This window comes from Cupressus sempervirens, chromosome 6 (genome assembly GCF_028749045.1).
Source record: "Cupressus sempervirens isolate cs-2001-9-10 chromosome 6, ASM2874904v1, whole genome shotgun sequence".
NCBI classification, from domain to species: domain Eukaryota; kingdom Viridiplantae; phylum Streptophyta; class Pinopsida; order Cupressales; family Cupressaceae; genus Cupressus; species Cupressus sempervirens.
Genome location: NC_143123.1, coordinates 24,661,807 through 24,685,612, shown reverse-complemented (window position 1 = coordinate 24,685,612; position 23,806 = coordinate 24,661,807).

The window sequence follows — 23,806 nt, the reverse complement described above, 5'->3', positions numbered from 1 at the left end:
TTCACATATACACCCATCTTAAACACCATAAAATTGGGTGTCATAGTATGAAGTGCTAAAAATAGTAAGATGGCTAAAAAAGAAATTCTCTTTTCAAAGTTAGAAACCTCTTTATTATCCAAAAATAAGGAGAGATAATCTTTGAAATCAAGGAGATTTCTACCTTACTCAAGCCCAATATTATGGGTATAGTTACTTAATATTTGTTGTATTGTTATAAAAATCCCTTTGGAAATGATAAATTATAGACTTCAAAATGACATTTGAGAACATTAGAAGATTGCCACGATCTTTTATTACCATAACCATTGGCATAATTTCTATTAATTACTAATAATTTCCTTTAGGTCCCGAGTACACTCCATAGTTGAAGCATATTGCCAACCATCAAAATCCAAACTCTAGTTGTCCAAATACTCAGTAACATAGTCCCCTTGATGAAAAGTGTGTTGCATTTAGAGTTTATTAAAGGAAAAGAGGTGTCTTCCATAATATTCCATAAGGTGAACCAGCTTCCACAATCATTTAGCTTTACTTTGTAGAACATCGATAATGAGCTAGGAGTCTCCTTCCACAACTATAGTGTTTTCCAGATAGATACTCTCTTGATGCAATATTTCTTCTTCTGCATCCCTTTTTTGTATCAGGCAATGACCAGAGTTTTTCTTTTTTGGTTCTTTTCTCTGGGAGCATTTTTGAACTAGTTATTATTAGTATAAATATAATGTTTCACCAAAAAAAAAACTATAGCATTTTTCCTATAATCTTGCAACACCTTAATGTTGCACCTCATAGCCATCACCTCTACAAAATTATTTGTATTAATTCCCAGGCTCTTAGAATAGCCTAAAATCAAATTTCCTTTACTATATATGGTCAAACTCCCTGCACTTGCACATATGGATTCCCTTCTGAGCAGTCATCCATATTGCACCAAAATCAGTTTACTTCATGAGGTATCCATTGGCATATTTTCATAGTTTAGATGCTCATCAAATATATGTTGATTAGACTCTAGATTATATCTCAATTCTATTTTACCCTTAATTCAATCAATCCTAGGAAAGATTTACCCTTGCAAAACATTTCTATGTTCAAATTTTCCTTGATAATTTTTTTGATAACATATAATAGGAAGATGACCTATTTTCTTTCTTCTCTAAAGGTTGTGTTTTTTCTCTCTCTTTCTAGATACTCAAGCCACCATAGGAAAGAGCAAATGCTAGAGGTTCTAAGAAATATAATTATTCAAAGGGGAGTAACTCCATAGAGTAATTAAGTCTTTACGAGAAATTGGCATAGCCAAATTGTACTAGAAAAAGTACAAAACATGACTTGAGAGATCTCACATGTAATAGAAATGCATAAATAGATGGCCTATAGACTCAACTTCCTTTTAACATAAAATAGTTCTATTATCAAACATGAATCCTCTCCTTAAAAGGTTATCAAGAGTTGAAAATTTTATGTGATCTAGTGCCCACCAAAAATAGTTTGTGTTCGGGATCAAAACCTTATTCCAAAAATTATCCTTACCTTCTAGAGAGTAAAGGGATACATGAGTCAATCTACCATAGAAGAGGCCATCTCCAAATCAATTTTTCCTCCTTGGTCCAATTAAACAAGCTAGGATTCTATAACATCCCCACAAGAGAACATAGATTGTCTCTTCTAATATTTGGAATACTACATGCCTCTTTATGATTTTTCTAGATATTTAAAAACTTGACCCAATTTTCTTTTCCATTGTTCCATTCTATATAGTTTTCCACCCTATCACTTAGTTTAGCAGTGAGTCATTCTTCTAGGATGGGGTTAGATATGGAATTCGTTAGGTTAGTATCTTCCTTCCATATTTATGACTAGAATAAGTATTTTCTCCCATTAGTAATGAGAATCCTAATACCCTTTCTAATAGTTCCTTTTCTTTTTGAAATGTTCTTCCACAAAATACATAAGACATTAGAATTTCTTAAGCTTACAAATCTACTAGAAGGCATTTATGACATATATTTAGACCTTAAGATCTTAGTTCTATTGTAAATATTATGAAAAGCTAAGTTATTGAGAGGGGACAGGTGAATCAGTAACTTCTAAAGCTTTTATCCCAATCAACAATTAATCCTTTATATGAATTATGATCTAACTTCATTAATGAGAAAATAAAAAACATGAAAGCATACATAACACTTTGACACAAGATTTGGTGATCGAGAAACCTTCCAAATAGAAAGTAAAAATGGGGTGGGGATGATATCAAAAGGCTTTAGTACTATAGTATAAAGTTGGCCTGTTAAGGTTTACATTGATCACTTCTAATGATCTACCCTATTAGGAGCAATAAGGACTGCTAGGTCCACCTTGTGAAAGGATTTACAAACATACAATAAAGTGTGCACGTGGTAATGAGATTTACATAAGACTGTTAGGTCTACCTTGTTAAAGGATTTGATTTATCCACCTATTAGGACGAAATAGTAGCTGATCTCTAATCTGCAACTTGGTTTGTTGAATGAGATTCCTCTGAGTGTACAAATCACCTTGCTATGATAGATGAGTCTTTACTACTCCTTATACTATTATAGCCTTTGTAATTTTCTCTTCTACCCTTCTCTAATGATTATATTACTTCCTCTTTGATTCCATGCATACATTGGATGTGATACAATACATTAGATATATATCAATCCAATTACATAATTACAAAGTCGACCACAATACAAGTTTACACAAAATATTATAAAGTCAGCCAAAGTGTAGAAACTCAGGCTTTAATGACTAACTTGGTGAGGTTATGATACTAGACATCCACTATCACTACTCCCCATTTTCATGCATTTAGTAGATGTAGAATCTTGGTTCATATTGATCACTTCCAAGTAGTCTTCAACTCGGTCTACACTGGTGACTTGGTGAATATTGTGAAACTCAGCATATAAAGTGAATCACTTGATTCATATTGTATAGCTTGGTAAACATTCTCACCTTGAGTTCACTATAAACTTTGTCTCTTGGTTGACACTGAGTAGCTTAGTCAACACTGGACTCACATCACATCAACTGCAAACTTGGTGAACATTGCACAACTTGGTTTACATTGTTAAACTCGGCATATACTATAATGCTCAGTTTACACTAAAATATGTCCATAGAATGTGGCAGCAACTATAGGACTTGATAGAAACTAAAATTCTTGGATAACATTGTTAACTATACAATATGATTGATTTGATCTTATAATCTGAATAAGTGTATGTCAATAATAAAAAACATAACTAGTATGTCAACAATCTCCCCCTTTGGCATTAGTGAGAAAACACTTATTAATCAAAACTGAATTATCCATCACCTTATATCTCCAACTTGGTAGATTATACTATTTTTGAGACTTTTCAAAGAAAAAAATTGTAAGGATACATTTATGTACATGGTAATGCTTCCTTCAAAGATAATATACAGTATACTATACATACAATATATATTTCTTCACACTTTCCTACAATTTTCTCCCCTATCTTTTTACATTTTTATCCTATTTATATCATCTTATATCTTCTCCAATATCTTCTCCAATGTCTTCTCCCCCTTTTTAACATTAATGCCAAATATTTATATGATATGTATTTACATAGAAAGTTCACCCTACTTGTGTGCAATGAGACCTGCACTTACGCTGAAAGTTCAATCATATGGTCTATAATAGAGAAATTATTATCATGGATGAGAGTTTTTGAATAAGAAATATGCTTGTGCAGTGCATCCATGTTAGGGAGTATCAAATTCTAAATATCTACCAATGTAGATCTAATTATAGCTTCTTCTTTAAGTAATTTTGCCTGCATGTCTATCATAAAACTGATCCTTTTGAAATGGGTAGAGCTTGAACTCAGGTCAAGCTATAACTGCTGAGCATTTTCCTTTAGATCTTCATCAATCTTCGATAATTTATCTTTTATCTCCTTTGAAAAACTTGGTATATCATATAATTTACCAAAAAGTAATGTTACATTTTTACAAGAAATTTCAAGAGAACTCAAAATAGTAGATAACTCTAATTGATAAATAGCAATCTTTGGAGCAATAAGTTCTAAGACCTTATTCTCAAACTTCTTTTCTGCTTTCTATAATAATTTATCTTGTCCATCTTGATCTTCATTATACTTCTAAACTAATTCTACCAACTAATACAAAACTAGCTGAGAAGAATCAATTTCTATACCTATAGCCTCTACCACAATATTCTTGGCATCCTTAATGATTTGGAATTATTTATCTCTTTCCTCTCTTAGTCTCTATTGCTTTTCTTTCTTTTGGAGTAATTCTCCAAAGGTTTTCATTTGATAAAGACCGAGTTTAGAAATGTCCAAATTAGGAATCACAATTTCCTCATCAAGATCAACATCCTCCTCCTTTTCTTTACCTTTGACCAAAAATTTTGTGCTCGGTTGAGGCTTGGTCTCAACTTTTCTTGCATTTATTGCTTTTGTACTTGTAATGGAAACAATAGTAGAAATAGTGGGGCTTGCTGCGAAAATTGATACTGCACTTATTGTAGAAATGTTAGCAGAAGTAAATGTTAAAGCCAGAATTGATGTATCCAAAACTATTGTTTTCAAAAGTGTTAAAGATGGAAGAGTCTACAACTTGGTAGATGAAGTAGTTAACACTTCAGTCAATGATGTGCTAAGCTAAACTAGGGCAAAGATTAATTGGATGCTCGTGCTTAGAGTGCTAGACACAATCAATCCTGTAGATATTGTTGCCATGCTTGATGTTGTCACTATTTTTCTTGAAGAGTGAGGAAGTGAGGCAATAACTACTGCAACAATCTTGACTGGGTCAGTCTCCTAAACTTCTTGTGCATCTTCCTCGGTAACCTCTTGCTTCTATTCCTCTTCATCGTCTTCATTATCAAAATGTATTACTTCTTCATCATCCTTTTCTTCATATTTTTTGTGATGATCATATTCATCTTTGTCACTTATGATAACTGGAAAATCACTCAATTTGTGAAGAAGATAGATATTTTTCAATGCGTTTGTCACATTCTTCACAACATGTTCTATTTCTTTTAGCAAAATTAAACAAGTATTGAATCTTAAAATAATTTTTTCTTCATTTTTTCTTCAAATATTCCTTGACTTCCTTGTTAGTTAGATTTGGCATCAGTTGCCTCAGGGTCTACTCATGAATGTCCTTAGTAGTTTGCTTTGCATGTTACCATCTTGGCTTGATTTTATCCATTAAAGCATCTAGAATTTTCTGAGTGAGCTAGTCAGGAGAGTATTTTCATTTGCCCATTTTAGATATCAAAATATCTTCAATTTTCCTTTTCTCATCAACTATTCTCTTCTCATATTTTAATTCTTTGAAATTAGTTATTCTAGAACTTGATTCAAATTCCTTCATACTCTCTTCAAATGTGGGTGGAGACCTCTTGAAAATTATGTCTTCCCCTTCTTTGTCTGGTTTCTTCCTAGAGGATCTCCTTGTGAACACTATAGTGGATGTCTTAGAAAGCTTGGTAATGATTACCTTGCCCTTTTTCTTCATTGGTTCCTCTTTGTCTGATTCTTCATCCTCTATTTCTTCATCTTCACCTTTGCCCTTGGTTAACAAAAGAGTAGAGCTTTTTTAAAACTTGGAAATTCTTTTCTTGGCTTTGCTAATTGCCTGAGTGAAGCTTGATCTCTAGTTTGATCCAGGCCTTAGCCTCATCACATGTTCCAAAATATGTAGCCTTGGGGTCAATTGGTTCATTAATTAGTTACTTAATAATATCCTTGGTTTCATCAATATTTAACTCATATCCTAGAGGTTTTACCCGTGCAATTCTAGGTCTAACTACCTTAATATATACCTTACCGCTATCCACCATAAAACATACATCATCCTTATAGTGTTCAACTAGTTTCTTGGGGATTCAATATCTGTTATTCATTTTCTCCTTGACAGCATCAAAATAATTATCCATAATACTATTGTAATTTTCTTCCATCTTGACAATATATTCATTAATCTGATATAGTACTGGCACATCTTTCCTCCACATGATAGTACCTTTTGATGGAATAAACTTTTGAACATAAAAGAATAAGCATGTCAATAGAGCACCAAACTTACATGGATTTTTCTTTGATGTTCTGATGCTCTCCATGTTCTTATTGAATTGATTCAACAATAGCTCAGCAAGGTCAAGAGAAAGGTTGTTCTTGACTACTTTGTATGCCAAGTCAACTACTTCACATGACACACTATTCAACCTACTCGAACTATAGATCTTGTGTGTAATGACATGAATTCCAAACTTCAATTCCATGTCAGTGACACTACTAATTTTCATTCACCTACCATCCCACTTACATAGGGGTTTTTTCATGTTAGCTTTAGCCAGCATAGGGAGACTAGTAATCCTATGAATCATCTTCTTGGTAATCAAAATAGGTTGTTCCAACCACAACTATCCATTATGCACATGACTAAGAATATACCTAATCCATTTGACTTGGAAATCATGGGGCATGTGATGAATATGGGTTAAACCTTTAGCTTTGAGATGTTGATGCTCGGATTTCAAAACACCATCAACACATAACTCTTTTAAACATTCATCCATTTCTAGGGTGCCAATATCTTGAATCACACATTTAAAATGAGAACAAATTTCATTGATTAATAGTACCTTGGAGGGGATTTGTGACTACACTACACTCAGGTCTAGGGTTTCAGCAATTGTAGGAGTGAGCTTGAAGTTTGGTGCCTTCCATTCTATACCTTAAACTAGCATGTCTGACCCTTGCTTCACCTTGCTACTAGTTGCTTTCATCCTCACTTGGTAGGGTTTGAGAGAATTCGAAAAACTTTTGGTGATAATTCACTCAAATCACTTGAATGCCCTTGAAGATCCCTCTGCACAATTTTTCTCTTGAAAATTCACAGTGAAAATGACTTTGATTCCTTTTATCAAATTTTTCCATAAATGCCTGGTACAAAATTTAGATGGATTTGACAGACTATCATCCACTTTGATTTCATTGATTACTCGATAAATTCTTTCATCATTTGGTAAGCACATGTTAAACTTAGTTACTCTCAACCTTGCTCAGTAGAGTCTATAACTCAACCTCACTTGGTAAGGAAGGTAACTCGATAGTAACTAGTACCATTTTCTCAGTGATCCCTTTCACATCCTAAGTGTTTATATGGATCTTTTGTCCTAATAGCTAGAACTTATTTAGATGTCTTCTTTTAGTAGCCTAGTTCTAGTTTTCCGTTTGAGAAATCAAGTGGAGATAGTAGAGTCACCCGATTCTTGAGTGACTTGATCATCATTGCTTGGACTTGTATTCTCAGTAGATTTTGGAACCCATTGCTATAACATTTGTTTTTTGATGTTGTTAGCTTTGTTGGAAATGATTGAAAATATCATGAGGAAAATTGTTGGAATGATCATATGGAACTAGTAAAGGATGTTCTCAATCATTGTTTTGTCATTGATGTCAAACTTGCTACTTGCAGGAATTATAATTGCTTTAGTGATCCAAATACTATCAATTGGTTGATTGACAAGGAGGAGGCAATCAATAAGATGTAATTGATTGACAAGGAGGAGGCAATTAATAAGATGTAACTAGAACAACTAGAGAAAGGTTGAAGTTATGATGTTGTAATGAAGTCCAAGGATCACCTAAGTCATTGATGAAAAAGTATATTGATGACATACTCTAAGACACAGAGAATAGGCACATTGAAACATATCAAAGATGTAAGGTTTTAGCTAAGTCATTTGTAAAGACTAACTGAGATAATTAAGGAGCCAAACAGATTCCTAGTTGAAGCCAATCAAGTGCCCAGTGAACTTCAGATGTCGAGCAGAATCAAGTGCTAAGCAGAATCAAGTGTCGAGTCCCGAACAGAACCAAGTGTTGAGCAGATACAAGTGTCGAGCAAATACAAGTGCCAAGCAAATACAAGTGCCGAGTAACACAGAGGTGTTGAGCATCAGTAAACCAATAGTGCCGAGTTGTTGCATTATTTCAAAAATTGAAGATTTGCCAGATCTAAGCCGACAAGGTTGTTATCTAGAAATCTGTGAATTAAATAGAAGATAAGAATGATGAGCTGGTGGCACAAAACACCATGTAGAACATTCTTGGAGAATACAACTAGACTCTAGATAAAGTTTTCTAGATAAGAGCAAGATATGCGGTAGATACATTGTATCCTATCTAATCCATTTGAAACCCTAAAATTAGAGAGGGAGAATTGAGTTGAAAATGCAAACCAGATTTGAAATTTACAAAGTATGTTGTAAGTTGTATCAGATCAAAAAGCCATTATCATTACTCTCTAGAAATTGTAACAATTAATTTAAATCCTATGGACTTAGGTTCATTTAATAGCCATGAGGTAAATCCTTTAACAGGGTGACATTCCAAGTGAATGTTCTAAAGTCCTTTGATCAAGCCCATTCCTAACAGTTTGGTGAACTCCTCTAACAAGGTCACATTTAACAGTTTGTTGTAAGCCTTTAACAGGGCAGGCTTTTAACAGGGCATCACTTTAGAAGAGTGAGAATCAAGTAACATGTTACTGGTGGTTTTTCCCAATTGGGTTTCCATGTAAATCATTGTGTCATGTGTTGATCTTGCATGTTTTATTGCTGCTTATTGATTTACTATAACTTGCAAGGATGATTATTTTAAGCTTGGATGGATGAAAAGTTTATGGGCTCACTATAATTTGAGAAAAAGTTTTATTAGGGAATTTGGACCTTGGATAACTGATTCTCCCTCCCCCCCTAGTTATTCTAAAAAATTCTAACAATTGGTATCAGAGCCAAATTGTTGATTCAGTTTAAGGGGACTATAAGCAAGAAAGATCAAAATGCCAAAGAGAGAAGTCCCCAAGCTCAACAAAGACAACTTTGTTGCATGGAAAAGTTTGATGAAGCTACATCTTGGATCCATCGGAGATTATGCCCAAAATTCAATTGTTACTAAACATGTTGATCCAACTGGTACTCTTACTATAGAAGATTTGAAAAATAAATAGGAACACAATCAGACAATGCTGGAAATTGCCTCTGCACTCAACTATGCTGAATTTGATGATATCAAAGGATGTGATGCTACATTCAAAATATGGAAAGCCCTATCAGACATCTATGGAGGAGATCAAAATTTCCAAAGAGAAAAAAGAGAAAGGCTCAGAGGAAAGTTTGATGATATGAAAATGGAGGAAAATAAGAATGCTGCTCAGTACGGTGCAAGAATAAGTGGTAAGTGCAATAAGATGTTTTAGTGGTCAATTGGATGAAAATACTATTAATAGTAAGTTCTTAAGAACCTTGCTCCCTATCTATGCTATTAGAGTGTCAGAAATACAAGAACTAAGATGTGTACCAGGAAACAATCTAAGTTTTGAAGGTATAGTGGGTAGACTCACTACATTTGAGTTATCTAACTTTGACAACTACAAACCTGAGAATGTTTAATCTGCTTTCAAGGCCAAGCTATCATTGAAAGATGTTGAACAGGTAAAATCAAAAAAGGGAAGAAAGATGAAATATGTATCCAGTGACAGTAGCACTGATGAGGAAGATGTGGAACAATTGGAAGCACTACTTGCTAGAAGATTTCACAAAGGTAAAGGAAAATTCAAAGGTAAGATGCCTATCATTTGTTTCAATTGCAATGAAGTAGGTCATATTGCTGCCAGGTGTACATAGAAAAAGGATTACAAGGAAGGCAACAAATACAAATTCAGAAGAGGTGATGACAAGAGAGATTACAAAGACAAAGGCAACAAGTGTTATATTGTTGAAGAAAATTTTGATGATAATGATGATGAAGTTGTTTATGTAGCCATGAAGGACCAATCTAATGAAGAAGAGCCTATAGCACTGATAACATGTATGAACAAAAATGATAGATGGATCATAGATAGTGGATGCTCACATCACATGACAGGAGACAAAAGTGAGTTTGTTAACTTTACTCAGTATGATGGAAATAGTGTTAGATTTGGTAATGATGCTCCATGTCAAATCAAAGGAAAAGGTTCCATTAAGCTCACAGAGAAAATTTCATATGATAATGCATACTATGTTGAAGGATTAAACTACAATTTGCTGAGTGTCTCACAGTTAGGCAATATAGGATGCAAAGTAGAATTTGGAAACAAAATTGCAAAAATCTATGATATTGATGTTAAACTGATAGGAATAGGAGATCAAACAAGGAGTAATCTATTTTACCTTGATATGGATGATGTCTTTTATTTTGTTGCAAGATTTGATGATGAATGGTTATGGCATAGAAGGCTATGTCATGTCAACTTTGACAATCTGGTCAATATTAGTAAAATGAAGAAAGTCAGAGGTTTACCAAAATTGAAGAAGCTTGATAATATCATGTGCAAACAATGTGAGCTAGGAAAGATGAAAAATTCAAGTTTCAAAAGCAAAAACTATACATGTAAAGAAGTACTTGAGTTAGTTCATACTGACTTATGTGGTCTAGTGGAAGTACAAAGCTAAAAAGGAGATAAATACATAATGTTGTTTGTTGATGACTATTCCAAGATGATGACTGTTATGTTCTTAAAACAAAAATCTGATGCTTTTCAAATGTTTAATTGGTATGTGGCTAGAGTTGAAAAAGAAATAGGAAAGAGATTGAAATGCCTAAGATCAGACAGAGGTGGTGAATTCACATCAAATGAATTTGAGATATTTTGTAATGATAAAGGAATCAAAAGACAAATGTCAGCTCCTAGAACTCCCCCACAGAATCAAATTGCTGAAAGAAGAAATAGATCTGTGATTGACTGTGCTACAACATTAATGATGGAAAAGACCATTTCTCTAAAATACTAGAGATAAGCTATAAGTGTAGCTATTCATACACTGAACTGAGTACAAGTCAAGAAAGGTACAAATACAACACCTTTTGAATTATGGTATGGTCACTCACCCAATGTAAAACATTTTAAAGTATTTGGTTGCAAATGCTTTATCCTTAAAGATGCTAGAAATGGAAAATTTGATGCAAAAAGTGATGAAGGCATATTTCTTGGTTACTCCACTAGAAGTAAGGCATATAAGTGTTTGAATACTAACACTAACAAAATTATGGAAAGTGCAAATGTAAACTTTGATGAGCATACAAAAGTCCACACTGAAGAACCAAAGAGAATGAATGAATACAAAACCTTTGTGTATTCTTATGAAGGAATACCTGTTGATGTGGATGTTGTCAATCAAATTGAAATCCAACAAAAAACTTCAGTCTCAGTCGAGTCACAACCAGTAAATGTCGAGTTACATTCAGAAGCTGAGTTGCAGAATAAAGGAAATACACAATCTAATACTGAAGTCAGCACATATGAAATAAATGAAGAACAACTTGACAACTCAGTACATAGTGACCCTAAATCATTAAGATCAAACATGGAAACAAGGACAGAACCAAGATTATCCAAATATGTAAAAAGACATCACCCTGCTGAACAGATTATTGGTGACAAAGATGCAAGACCAATAAAAAGGAACAAACTAAGACATGAATCATGTCTAATTAGAAAATCTAAACCTAAGACAATATATGGTGCATTACAAGATGATGAGTGGTATAAGGCTATGGAAGAAGAAATTGATCAAATAAAGAAGAACAAAACTTGGAGTTTGGTTCCCAAACCATTTGACAAGAATGTGATTGGCACCACATGGGTATTTAGAAACAAGCTAGATGAGAATGGTGAGATTACTAGAAATAAAGCTAGACTAGTATTCAAGGGTTATGCTCAAGAAGAAGGACTGGACTATGGGGAAACATTCACCCCTGTTGCTAGAATGGAAGGAGTAAGAGTTTTACTTGCATATGCTACATATAAAGATTTCAAATTTTATCAGATGGATGTAAAGTATGCTTTTCTAAATGGTATACTAGAAGAAGAAGTTTGCATTGAACAACCAGAGGGATTTGTTGATGAGAACAACAGGGATATGGTTTGTAAACTACATAAAGTACTCTATGGTCTGAAATAAGCACCCAGAGCATGGTATGAGAGACTTCACAAGTATCTAGTGCAAATAGGATTTGAAAGAACTAATGATAACAACAACATGTACATCAAATCAGAAGAACATAAGGATAGTATTGTATCTAAAATCTTTTTGGATGGCATAGTGTTTGGAGGAAAGGAAGTGCTTTGCAAAGGCTTTGCTGACAAAATCAAACATGAGTTTTAAATGTCTATGTTTGGGGAGATCAATTTTTTTGTTGGATTGCAAGTACATCAATTAAAACATGGTATATTTGTGACACAATCAAAGTACATCAAAGAGATACTTAAAATATTTGGATTGGAGGAGTCCAAACCAGTCAGCACACTAATGGCGATAGGAAATAAGCTATCCAAAAATGATGAATCAGTTGAAGTCAATCAAACAATGTATAGATCCATGATTGGAAAACTACAATATGTTGTACATAGCAGACTAGACATAGCATTAGCAGTTGGAATAGTGGCTAGATTCTCTACTAATCTCAAATAAAATCATCTCATAGAAGTAAAAAGAATAATGAGATATCTTAAAGGAACCGATAACTTTGTTCTATACTACAAAAAGATTGGAAAGTTTGAACTCAATGCATATACAGATGCAGATTGGGGAGGCAATATTGATGATAGAAAAAGCACAAGTGGAGGTGCATTATTTTTAGGTAAAAGGCTAGTTACTTGGACTAGCAAGAAACAAACATGCACATCCCAATCTACTGCAGAATCAGAGTATGTGGCAGCTGCAGTCAATTGTACAAACATTGTGTGGCTCACACATCTATTGAAAGGAATGAAAGAAGAGGTAAAAAAACTTGTGATACTATATTGTGATAATACAAGTGCTATAAACATATCCAAAAATCTAGTAATGTATGCAAAAACCAAGCATATTGCAATCAAGTATCATTATGTCAGAGAATTGGTAGAAGACAAACAAGTGAAGTTGGAATACATTTACACAAAGGAAAAAACTACAGATATCTTCACCAAACCATTGCCCAAGGATTCTTATGAATATCTTAGAGGCAAGTTGGGGGTAATACCCCTAACTCAAGCAATTTAAAGCAACAAGGATGCTACCCTGCATCAATAGGAACAAATCATTGAAATATCAGAAGAATGATGCAGAGGATGACAGCAGGAGCAGAAACTCCAAATCAATCACAAGCATGGTGACAGAGGGAGAAAACATGAGATACAAAGCTTATACTTTGCATGTTAAAGATGTTACATCTTTGGCATTTATGTCAAAGAGGGAGAAATATGCAAAAAATTGATCAATACTCAGAAAAAGGGAGATATATATGAAAGAGGGAGATTAATGAAGGAACTGAAAGATATATATGAGATCAGTAGTAAGGATGCAATAGCCAAGAAAATTAGTAGACAACATATACAATCTTGGTGGTAACTAAGCTGATCAATTGATCAGTTTGGTTTTCCATCAATGCCAAAGAGGGATATTTTTGGAAATGATTGAAAAGATCATGAGGAAAATTGTTGGAATGATCATATAGAACTAGTAAAGAATGTTCTCAATCATTGTCTTGTCATTGATGTCAAACTTGCTACTTGCTAGAATGACAATTGCTTTAGTGATCCAAATACTATCAATTGGTTGATTGACAAGGAGGAAATCAATAATATGTAACTAGAACACCTAGAGAAAGGCTGAAGTTATGATGTTGTAATGAAGTCTAAGGATCAGCTAAGACATTGATGGAAAAGTGTATTGATGACATACTCTAAGACATAGAGAATAGGTACATTGAAACATATCAAAGATGTAAGGTTTTAGCTAAGTCATTTGTAAAGACTAACTGACATCATTAAGGAGCCAAACAGATTCCTTGTAAAAGTCGAGCAAGTGTCGAGTGAACTTCAGATGCCAAGTAGAATCAAGTGCTGAACAGAATCAAGTGTCGAATGCCGAACAAAACTGAGTGCCGAGCAGATACAAGTGCCAAGAAAATACAAGTGCCAAGCAGATACAAGTGTCGAGTAACATAGAGGTGCCAAGCATCAGTAAACCAATAGTGTTGAGTTGCTGCATTATTTCAAAAATTGAAGATTCACCAGATCTAAGCTGACAAGGTTGTTATCTACAAATCTATGAATTAAATGAAAGATAAGAATGATGATTTGGTGGCACAGAACACCATGTAGAACATTCTTGGAGAATACAACTGGACTCTAGATGAAGTTTTCTAGATAAGAGAAAGATATGGGGTAGATACATTGTATTCTACCTAATCCATTTGAAACCCTAAAATTGGAGAGGGAGAATTGAGTAAAAAAGGCAAACCAAATTTCTATTTAAGGATTCATAAGGTCATGAAGAGATAGAGAAGGTGGTCGAGCATAAAAGCATCAAGTGCTGAAGAAGGTGCTAAGGAGAAGAAGCACAGAAACTCTGGATAGACAACCACAAGGATGATTGCATTGGCATGATGAGTAAGAAGACTCAAGGAGACAAAGCTTGAGAGGAAGACAAGTTATTAGAGCTAAAGTGATTAAAGCCAAGCAAAAAGATAGAACTAAAGTGAGATCTAAAATCTGCAAAGTATGTTGTAAGTTGCATCAGATCATAAAGCCATTATCGTTACTCTCTAGCAATTGTAATAGTTAGTTTAAATCCTATGGACTTAGGTTGGTTTAATAGCCATGAGGTAAATCCTTTAACAAGGAGACATTCCAAGAGAATGTTCTAAAGTCCTTTGATTAGGCCCATTCCTAACAGTTTGGTGAAATCCTTTAACAAGGTCACATTTAACAGTGTTGTGTAAGCCTTTAACAGGGCATCACTTTAGAAGAGTGAGAATCAAGTAGCATGTTACTGGTGGTTTTTCCCAATTGGGTTTCCACATAAATCATTGTGTCATGTGTTGATCTTGCATGTTTTATTGCTGCATATTGATTTACTATAATTTTCTAGGATGATTATTTTAAGCTTGGATGGATGAAAAGTTTATGGGCTCACTATAATTTGAGAAAAAGTATTATTAGGGCATTTGGACCTTGGATAACTGATTCACCCCCCACCCCCTCTCAGTTATTCTAAAGAATTCTAACAAGCTTTTTCCTTCTTTTCATCTTCTATTCTTCTAGTATTCATACAATTCTTGGCAAGGTGACCAAGTTCTATACAAATGAAACATCTTTTGGTAGTATCTCTTTTCCTGATGTGTTGTCTTACATAGTTCATACCAATGTGTCCAAATTCTCCATAGTAATGATATCTGCACTAGGTGTTATAGTCCCAACCAAATATAGCTTTCACAATTTGTTCTACTAGATTTAATATCCTGGTTTTGCATTCTAATGATTTGTACCCATTCTTCTTACATTTGTGACATTTGCCTTCAAATTTTGGTTTCTCTTTGCATTCATTTTCTCTATGACCATGTTGATTACAATTGTAGCATTTTCCATTGAATTTTGTCTTTCCATTGCTCCAACATTTGTTTGAAGTATGACCTATCTTACGACAGTGATTGCAAGTAGATTTATGGTTCCTTTGAGCTCCTTGCTTGGATGATTCTCCTTCTTCTATATATCCAATTCCTTATTTTCCCTTTTGTCTGAAGTGAGTTTGTTCATTCAACTGATTCATGTCTATTTGAGATTTCAATATTCTTTCATTAGTTTTCCTTTCAATGTTTAGATCATTCTGTAATCTTTCATTCTCTAATCTTAGGATCATAATTTCTTCATTTGCATTGTTGAGTTGATTAATGAAGTCTACTTGCTAAAGGGATAGATGATGGATTTCATAGTTATTTCCTTCTATCTCTTCTACTACTTCACACAATATTACTGACTAAATTTCTTTTTCTCTTCTTAGTTTTCTTACTTCTTCTTGAAGAGTATTATTCTTTTCTATTAGTTCTTTGATTGCTTCATCTACTTCATCTGAATTGCTTGGAATGATTTCTTCAATTCTGTCTTCAATGTAGAGTAAATCATTCATCTAGATTGCAAGATCTTTTCTTCTTTTTAGGGATTGGGAGAGTTTCTCTTTTTCTTTCTTGAGTTGTCCAATGGCCAATTCCAAATCTAGCTTCTCGTTTTCAATAGCCTTGTCAAGTCTGAATACCTCCATTGTCTTTGATCTTTGATCAAGTTGTTAAAATTTTCACTAAAAATCACAAAGCTCTAATACCAATTATTGAAAATATTATGACAAGCTAATATACTAAGAGGGGAGAGGTGAATTAGTAACTTCTAACACTTTTATCCCAATTAGCAATTAATCCTTTATATGAATTCTGATCTAACTTCATGCATAAGAAACTGAAAAACATAAAAGCATGTGCATAACACTTTGACACAGGATTTGGTGACCTAGAAACCTTCCAAATAGAAAGTAAAACTAGGGTGGGGATGATACCCACAAGCTTTAGTAATACAATATAAAGTTGGCATGTTAAGGCTCACATTGATCACTTCTAATGATCTACCCTATTAGGAGCAATAAGGATTGCTAGGTCCACCTTGTGAAAGGATTTACAAACATACAATAAAGTATACACTCAATAAAGAGATCTACATAAGACTATTAGGTCTATCTTGTTAGAGGATTTGACCGATCCACCTGTTAGGATGAAATAGTAGCTAATCTCTGATCTACAATTTGGTTTGCTAAATGAGATTCCTTTGAGTGTATAAAACACCTTGCTGTGATAGATGAATCTTCCTTGCTCCTTATATTGTTGTAGCCTTTGCAATTCTCTCTTCTACTCTCCTTTAATGATTACATTGCTTCCTCTTCCATTCCATGCATACATTGGATGTGATGCAAGACATTACATATATATCAATCCAATTACATAATTACAAAGTTAGCTACAATACAAGTTTACATAGAATATTACAAAGTTAGCCAAAGTGTAGAAACTCTAGCTCTAAAGACTGACTTGGTGAGGTTTTGATACTTGATATCCACTATCATTGCTTGGCATCATCATGCACTCAGTACACATAGAAACTTGGCCCATATTGATCACTTTCAAGTAGTCTTAAACTCAGTCTACACTAGTGACTCAATGAATATTGTGAAACTTGACATATAAACTGAATCACTTGTTTCATACTATATAGCTCGATAAATAGTATCACCTTGAGCTTAGTATAAACTGAGTCTCTTGGTTAACATTGCGTAGCTTGATCACTACTAGACTCACATCACATCAACTATGAACTTGGTAAACAATACATAGCTCTATTTACATTAGTAAACTTGGCATACACTGTAATGCTCAGTTTACACTAAAATCTATCCATAGAACTTGGTGGTAACTGTAGGACTTGGTAGCAACTGAAATGCTTGGTTAACACTATTAACTATACAATATGCTTGGTTTGAACTCACAATCTAAATAAGTGTATGTTACTAATAACAAAAATGACCGGTATGTCAACATGTTCACTCCTTCTTTCCTTCTAATATAGCCTCCCCAAATTTAGAGACCAGAGCTTTATTAATCTCTCTTTAATTTCTTATACATATTCCCTTTCTTCTTTTGATCTACAAACCTAGCTCTAGCTAGCTAGAGACATTCTCCTCTTCTCCTTGGTTGTAGTCCAAAGAAATGTTTTTTGAATTACCTTTAATGGATCAACCACTTTAGTAGGCATAAGAGATAAATACATAAAATAAACATAGATGCTTTGTAGGAAAGATTTGAGCAATTGAAGTTTATCTCCCAGACTAAGGAGTTTACCTTTCCACCTAAGCAATTTTTTTTGAATTTTTTCATGAATCCCATTCCAATACATAGTAGGGGTTCTCATATGAGAGAATATGATACCAAAATATAAAGATCAAGAATAATGACTATGTTACATTCCAAAACAAAAAAGATTCTCAATTGAATCTCCTTATTGGTGTTAAAAAAGGAAAGATTTCTTTTCTAGGAGTTTAAATAGGTATTGTTTTGTTATTTTTTGTCTCTAGTAACTAATTCTTTGTATTAGAAATGTAATATATTTTAATTTAATTTAAAGTATAATTTTTTGTTAGAAATCATTATTTTATAGTATATAAAACATAAATTTGAAAACAAAATAGCAAAAACATAAATTGTAGGTAGGATACAAAAATCTAAACTGCAAGTAAAATATGAAAACAAGGTTAAGACTACAATTAAGCTTTCCTCTAGACAACAAGTTCCAATGTAGCCCAAGAAGTTCAAGGATATACTATGTTAACTGAGCTCATATTATAAACTAAGTTATCAGTGTTATTTGTGAAACCAAGTGCAAACTCAGTTCTTAGTATGAACTGAGCTATCAAGTTCAAGATAGTATGCTTTAGTGTCACCTAAGTGATAAAGTGTTACCTAAGCATCTAGTGTTATCCTAGTCCTAAAGTATCACCCTAGCTCATTGTGTTGCCCAAGTGTCAACATAACACCAAAGTGCACAATGTTTCCCAAGCATTAGAATTTGGGTGACTCGAAGGTCTAATTTATTTATTGGAAATTCTTGGCATGAAGTTATTGTTTTGATGGATATATAAGGAACAAAAACTATTTTTCTAGTAATGCAAGTGAATGAAAATGGAATACAAAAAGGTAGATAAAGAAGATTGAGTAAGCAAGCTATAAAGACATATAAAAAAAAAAAAAGATCAACATGTTGATTCATCCTAGCAAGTGCATCAATCCAATCCTCTAACTAGGTGGACCTAAAAATCCTTTGTTGAATCTCATAATAGAGTACATAGTTCATTGTATTGTAAAATCATTTCACAAGGTGGATCTAATAGTCCTTCATACTCCTAACACAGTAGATCACCAAAAGTTATCAATTGTAATCCCTAACGGGCCAGCTTTATTATTGTAGTAGTAAAGCATTGTGGGTGTCATCCCCACCCCAATTTTACCTTCTCCTTGGAGCGTTTTTGGGTTATCAAATATTGTGTCAAAGTGTTAATGGTGTTGATTTATTTATTGCTTTATATTCATTCATGAAAGTAGATTAGATAATCTGATGAAGTAAAAGAAGAAGTATTCTATGTGTGAAAAGTTTAAGTGGTTCTTGATTTCAACCCCACCCAATCACTTCTTTGTCATTACATTACCAACAAAACTGTAGATAGAATACAAAAATGTAAATTGTAGGTAAAATATAAAAAACATAAAAAATGGGTTAAAAATGGTAAAACTTGAGTAGAAAACCCAAAAATGTTAAATGTAAACATATAGAAAATGAAAATTAGAAAAGTAAACTCTAAATGTAGAAAATTGAAAACCTATGTCCCTCTCTCATTAATCTTATTTTCTTTTTATTTTTCCCCACTCAATCACTTGTTTTCCATTACATTTCCAACAATTGGTATCAGAGAAAGGTTCTCCTCTTAGAGGCTTAATAATTTGAGAGTAAAGATCTAAGGAAATGGAAGTGTACAAGTTAGAGAAATCTATTGAGAATGAAAAACTTGATCTATGCATGATTATCAAGAAAGTCAAGGAAAAACTCACTCACTCTCTAAAAGGAAGAAAATTTTTGGTTACATAGAAGAACAAACAAAAGACATCTACAAAAAAAGAAGTTAAGAAGAAACATATGCATCCATAAAAGATCTACTAGTAAGGAATGCTACTCTAGAAGAAGAAGTAAGAAAATTGAAAAGTGAATAAAAAAGTCACTCAATTAGGCTATGTGAAGTTGTGGAACAAAAAAACAAAGAGAAAATGAGAAAGAAATGGAAGATGAAGACATAAAACTTCTTGCTACAAGATTGGAACAAAAGACCAATGAATTCTAGTAGCTATCAAAACATCAGGAAGACATGGAAAATCAGCTAGATGATGGAAATCAAGGAATCACCAATATAAGAGAGAAAATTAATAGACTCTAGAATGAACTCAGAGCTAAAATAGAACTCAATGAAAGAAGATTGAGATCACAAGAAAGTATGAATCAATTCTATGAGAAAAATATGAATAGACCCAAAGGCACTACTGGCTTAAGGTATACTAATCAAGGAGAATCATTACAACAAGGAGAATAGAAGAACAAAAGGCCTACAAGAAAAAATTGTGGAAAAATAAGCCATACATCAAACATTTTTTGGAGGAATTATAAGCAACCCAAGTTCAAAGGTTAAACCTATAATAGCAACAAGTATGGCCACAAGACTAATGAATGTAGAACTAAATCAGAGTTTCAAAGGAATTGTTTCACATGTCACAAAAATGGTCACAAATATTTAGTGCAGATCAAATTGATGGAATCCAAATAATCAGCATAATTGAAACAAATAAAGAACATTTATTGGTTGGGACTACAACACATGGAGGGAATGCCATCATGTGGAGAATATTGGCACATTGGAGTAAATTGTGTAAGAACTCACTACAGAAAAAGAAATACTAATGTGAGATGTTATGTGTTAAAAAAGATAGGTCACTTGGCAAGAAACTCTATGAATAGAGCCATGGTAAATTATGGTGAGGAAAACAAAGGGAAATCCAAGATTGAAGAGATCAAAATTTAGATGACTCAGAAATAGGTAATAAAATCAAAGGAAAGCACAAGGAAAGACAATGAAGCTATTATCATCCAAACAAATGAGTTGGGTGAAGAATCCACATCCATCTAAGCAGTCAAGGAGATGGCTAGAACTGAGAATTCAAGGAAAAGTCATCATCAGTTCTAGACATGCAAGAAAGAACAATCCCAATCAACATATTCATATGCACTAGGTTAGGCAAGGGAGATACATTTTAACTAACATTCAAGCTAGTTGTAACAAGCTGTCTATTATCTCTGAGTGAACTCAAGTTGCAATTTAGTTATAACCAAGTTGTTTGATAATTAGTTCATGCCACACTTAAGATTCAAAGACCTTATTGAGACATCTCTCCTACCACTATACGATGCATTTATGAGGCTCTCAAATTTTGAAATTTCTCATAAAAGGAAAAATTGAAGGTTTATTTCTTACCTTGCATTCATAATTTAGAGTGATTTTGAGCTAACAAGCAATTAAGATAAAAGTTATAAAAAAAGGTTATCACTTGTTACAAATTCTTCTTTCACCAAGAATTATGGCATCTAGCTATAGTTCAAAGGTGAAGAAGGGTTCTAAGATGTTGTTGAAGAATATAGTTTGCAAGGCACCATTATTCAAGCTCTACCCTATGATTGCCAAGCAAAAAGATCTATTGGGATAACACTCAACTATTCCTCCTAAGGTACTACTAATAAATGATATTAGATCATTTTATCACTACACAATTTAGGAATTAGGTTTTTTTGAGTTGAATGAAGCTAATAATATATTATGTGATAATGGAATGTTGAAGGTTGAGCATAAACATCTAAAATTCAAGGGTTTGGCACATGCCTGTACATGTTGTGCAATATCCAAGTGAAGTGGATTAGATATGTTCTTATTAGGGTTCATGACATGTCCTTTTGGCTTGAGAAACCTATGAATATTGCAAATAAGATGATTCACTAAGTTATGGGCTACCCTAGCTCATGGTGAGTTTGCTAAGAAAATCCTACTATAATGGGACAACAATGGAATGAAATTGAACAACATCACTAACATGGATATAAAATTTGGGATTCATGTGATATCTCACAAGATGTATAGTTCAAGTAGGTCAAACAATGTTCCCTATTAGGTAGTTGACTTGGCATTTCAAGTGGTGAAGAACAACTTATCTTTTGACCTTGCTGAGTTATAGCTGAGCCAAATAGGGAAAAAAATGGAGAGCATTCATGCATCGAAGAAGAATGTGTGTAAATTTGGCTCTCTTCTTGTTTGTTTACTTTTCTATGTGAAAAAGTCCATCAGAGGGTAGTGTGGTTTGGAGTAAGGATAGACTAGTCATTTATTAGATCAATGATTTCATAAATGAATTGGGGGAAAATTTACATGGTACCATGGATGCATATTTTGATCATTTCAAGGAAAAGGCACATAAATGCTATAGAATTCCTCAATAAATGGTTGAGAAATATGAGCACGACATATGTTTCCTAGTTGATTGTGATGATACTCACATTCAAGCATTCATACCTAGGACTGAATGGGTAAACCCATTGGGTATGAGGTGAACATTGATGACACCAAGGATATCATTGCATCTCTTCTGAATGAGCTAGCTGATCCCAAAGAAACATATTTTGGCATATATGAAGAAGCCAAAACTAGAATGTCTATAGAAATAGAGATTCCTCAAGTTTTGAAGAGAGGGAAGAAGGGAATGGAAGCCATCAAGAAGAAAATGGAAAGAAAAATGACCCTCTTATGCTCACAGAGGGGAAAAGAGAAGAAGAAGAAGAACAAGAAGAAGAAAAAGAGGAAGAAGAACCTCCAAAGAAGAAGGGGAAAGTGATCAACATAAAACCTAAGGTAGCTACTCTTGTGATCACCACTGCAAGGAAGTCCAAAAGGAAATTGAAGCTTTAGGATGACGAAGAAGAAGAAGAAAACACTCCTATCATTCAACTAAAGATGCCCCCACTAGCTTTTGAGAAAAAATTAAAGAGATTGATGGAAGTAAGTGGCATGGTAGGATTCAAATATATCATATATGAATATAGAGGCAAGGAGGAACAAGAACACATAGAAGATTCTTTAGTGGAAAAGATAGATAAATGGAAGTATGATCCAAATGAGCTAAAGATCTAATCTCATGATGTCTTACTTAAGATAGTAACACAAAGATGGACCAATGTTGTGAAAATAGAGAGGGAGATCAAAGAAAAAACTTTGAAGAGTATCATGCCAAATTTCTCAAAAGAAGAAATCAAGGAGGCCATGACAAAACATGAAAACATGCAGACTCCTAGATTCAAGGCTTTTCAAATTTTATCTAATAATATTAAATAGGTTGTTCAATCCACAAAAAAGTTGTGGAAAACTATTTTTGAGGAAGAAAATAAGATAGAAAAGGATGAAGAGCTAGATGTATAGACTATAGAAGAGTCAAATACAAAAATTATGGCAGCTATTGTGGTTTCCTCTCTACTCTCTACTCCAAGCTAAGCCATTACTACATCAAGTATAGAAAAGATAGAGAATGAGAAAAAAAAGTCTTGTATCCACCCAAGTATTAACTGAGTAGAAGTCTCTAACTACCTCTAGGATAGGCTTAATGGAGTAGAAATCAAAATAGGATCAGGACAAGGTTGACAAAGAAAGTAAAGAAGAAGGATGAAGATAAAGGAAAAGAAATCATAATTTCTCCAAGTGCCAAAGGAAAAGATCTCTGATTAGATTGACCTTGACATAGATTGTGATTCCAAATTGGGATCAATCTAGTCTCATTGCTGAATAGACAAAAATTCTAAGTAAACTATGGAGTTAAAGAGTAAAAAAGAGAAAATTGAAAGAAGAAAGGGACAGAGGAAAGCTTTTTGAAGACATCAAGGACATATTTTTGGACATAATAAAAGTTGAGGTAAACAATGAGGCCCTATTATTGAACATATTTACATTATATGTAAACTCAATAAGGATATAGATGGTGAGGTTAAACTTCTACAAAGGGTAGAAATAAAATTTGAAAATAAAGTTTTGGGGAATGTAGCAAAGAAAATTGCTATCGATCAAGTAGAATTTTCTATTTTCACAAAAGCTTGCACCCTTTCCTAAATTTTTTAGCTAAAGGAAGCCTTGTGAAAGATGGAAAAAATCTCCAATTTGTGGGACTTTAACAATGAGATTGAGTCTCTAAAGAAGGTCAGCTTCCTTACTATCAGGGTGCATCTTTTG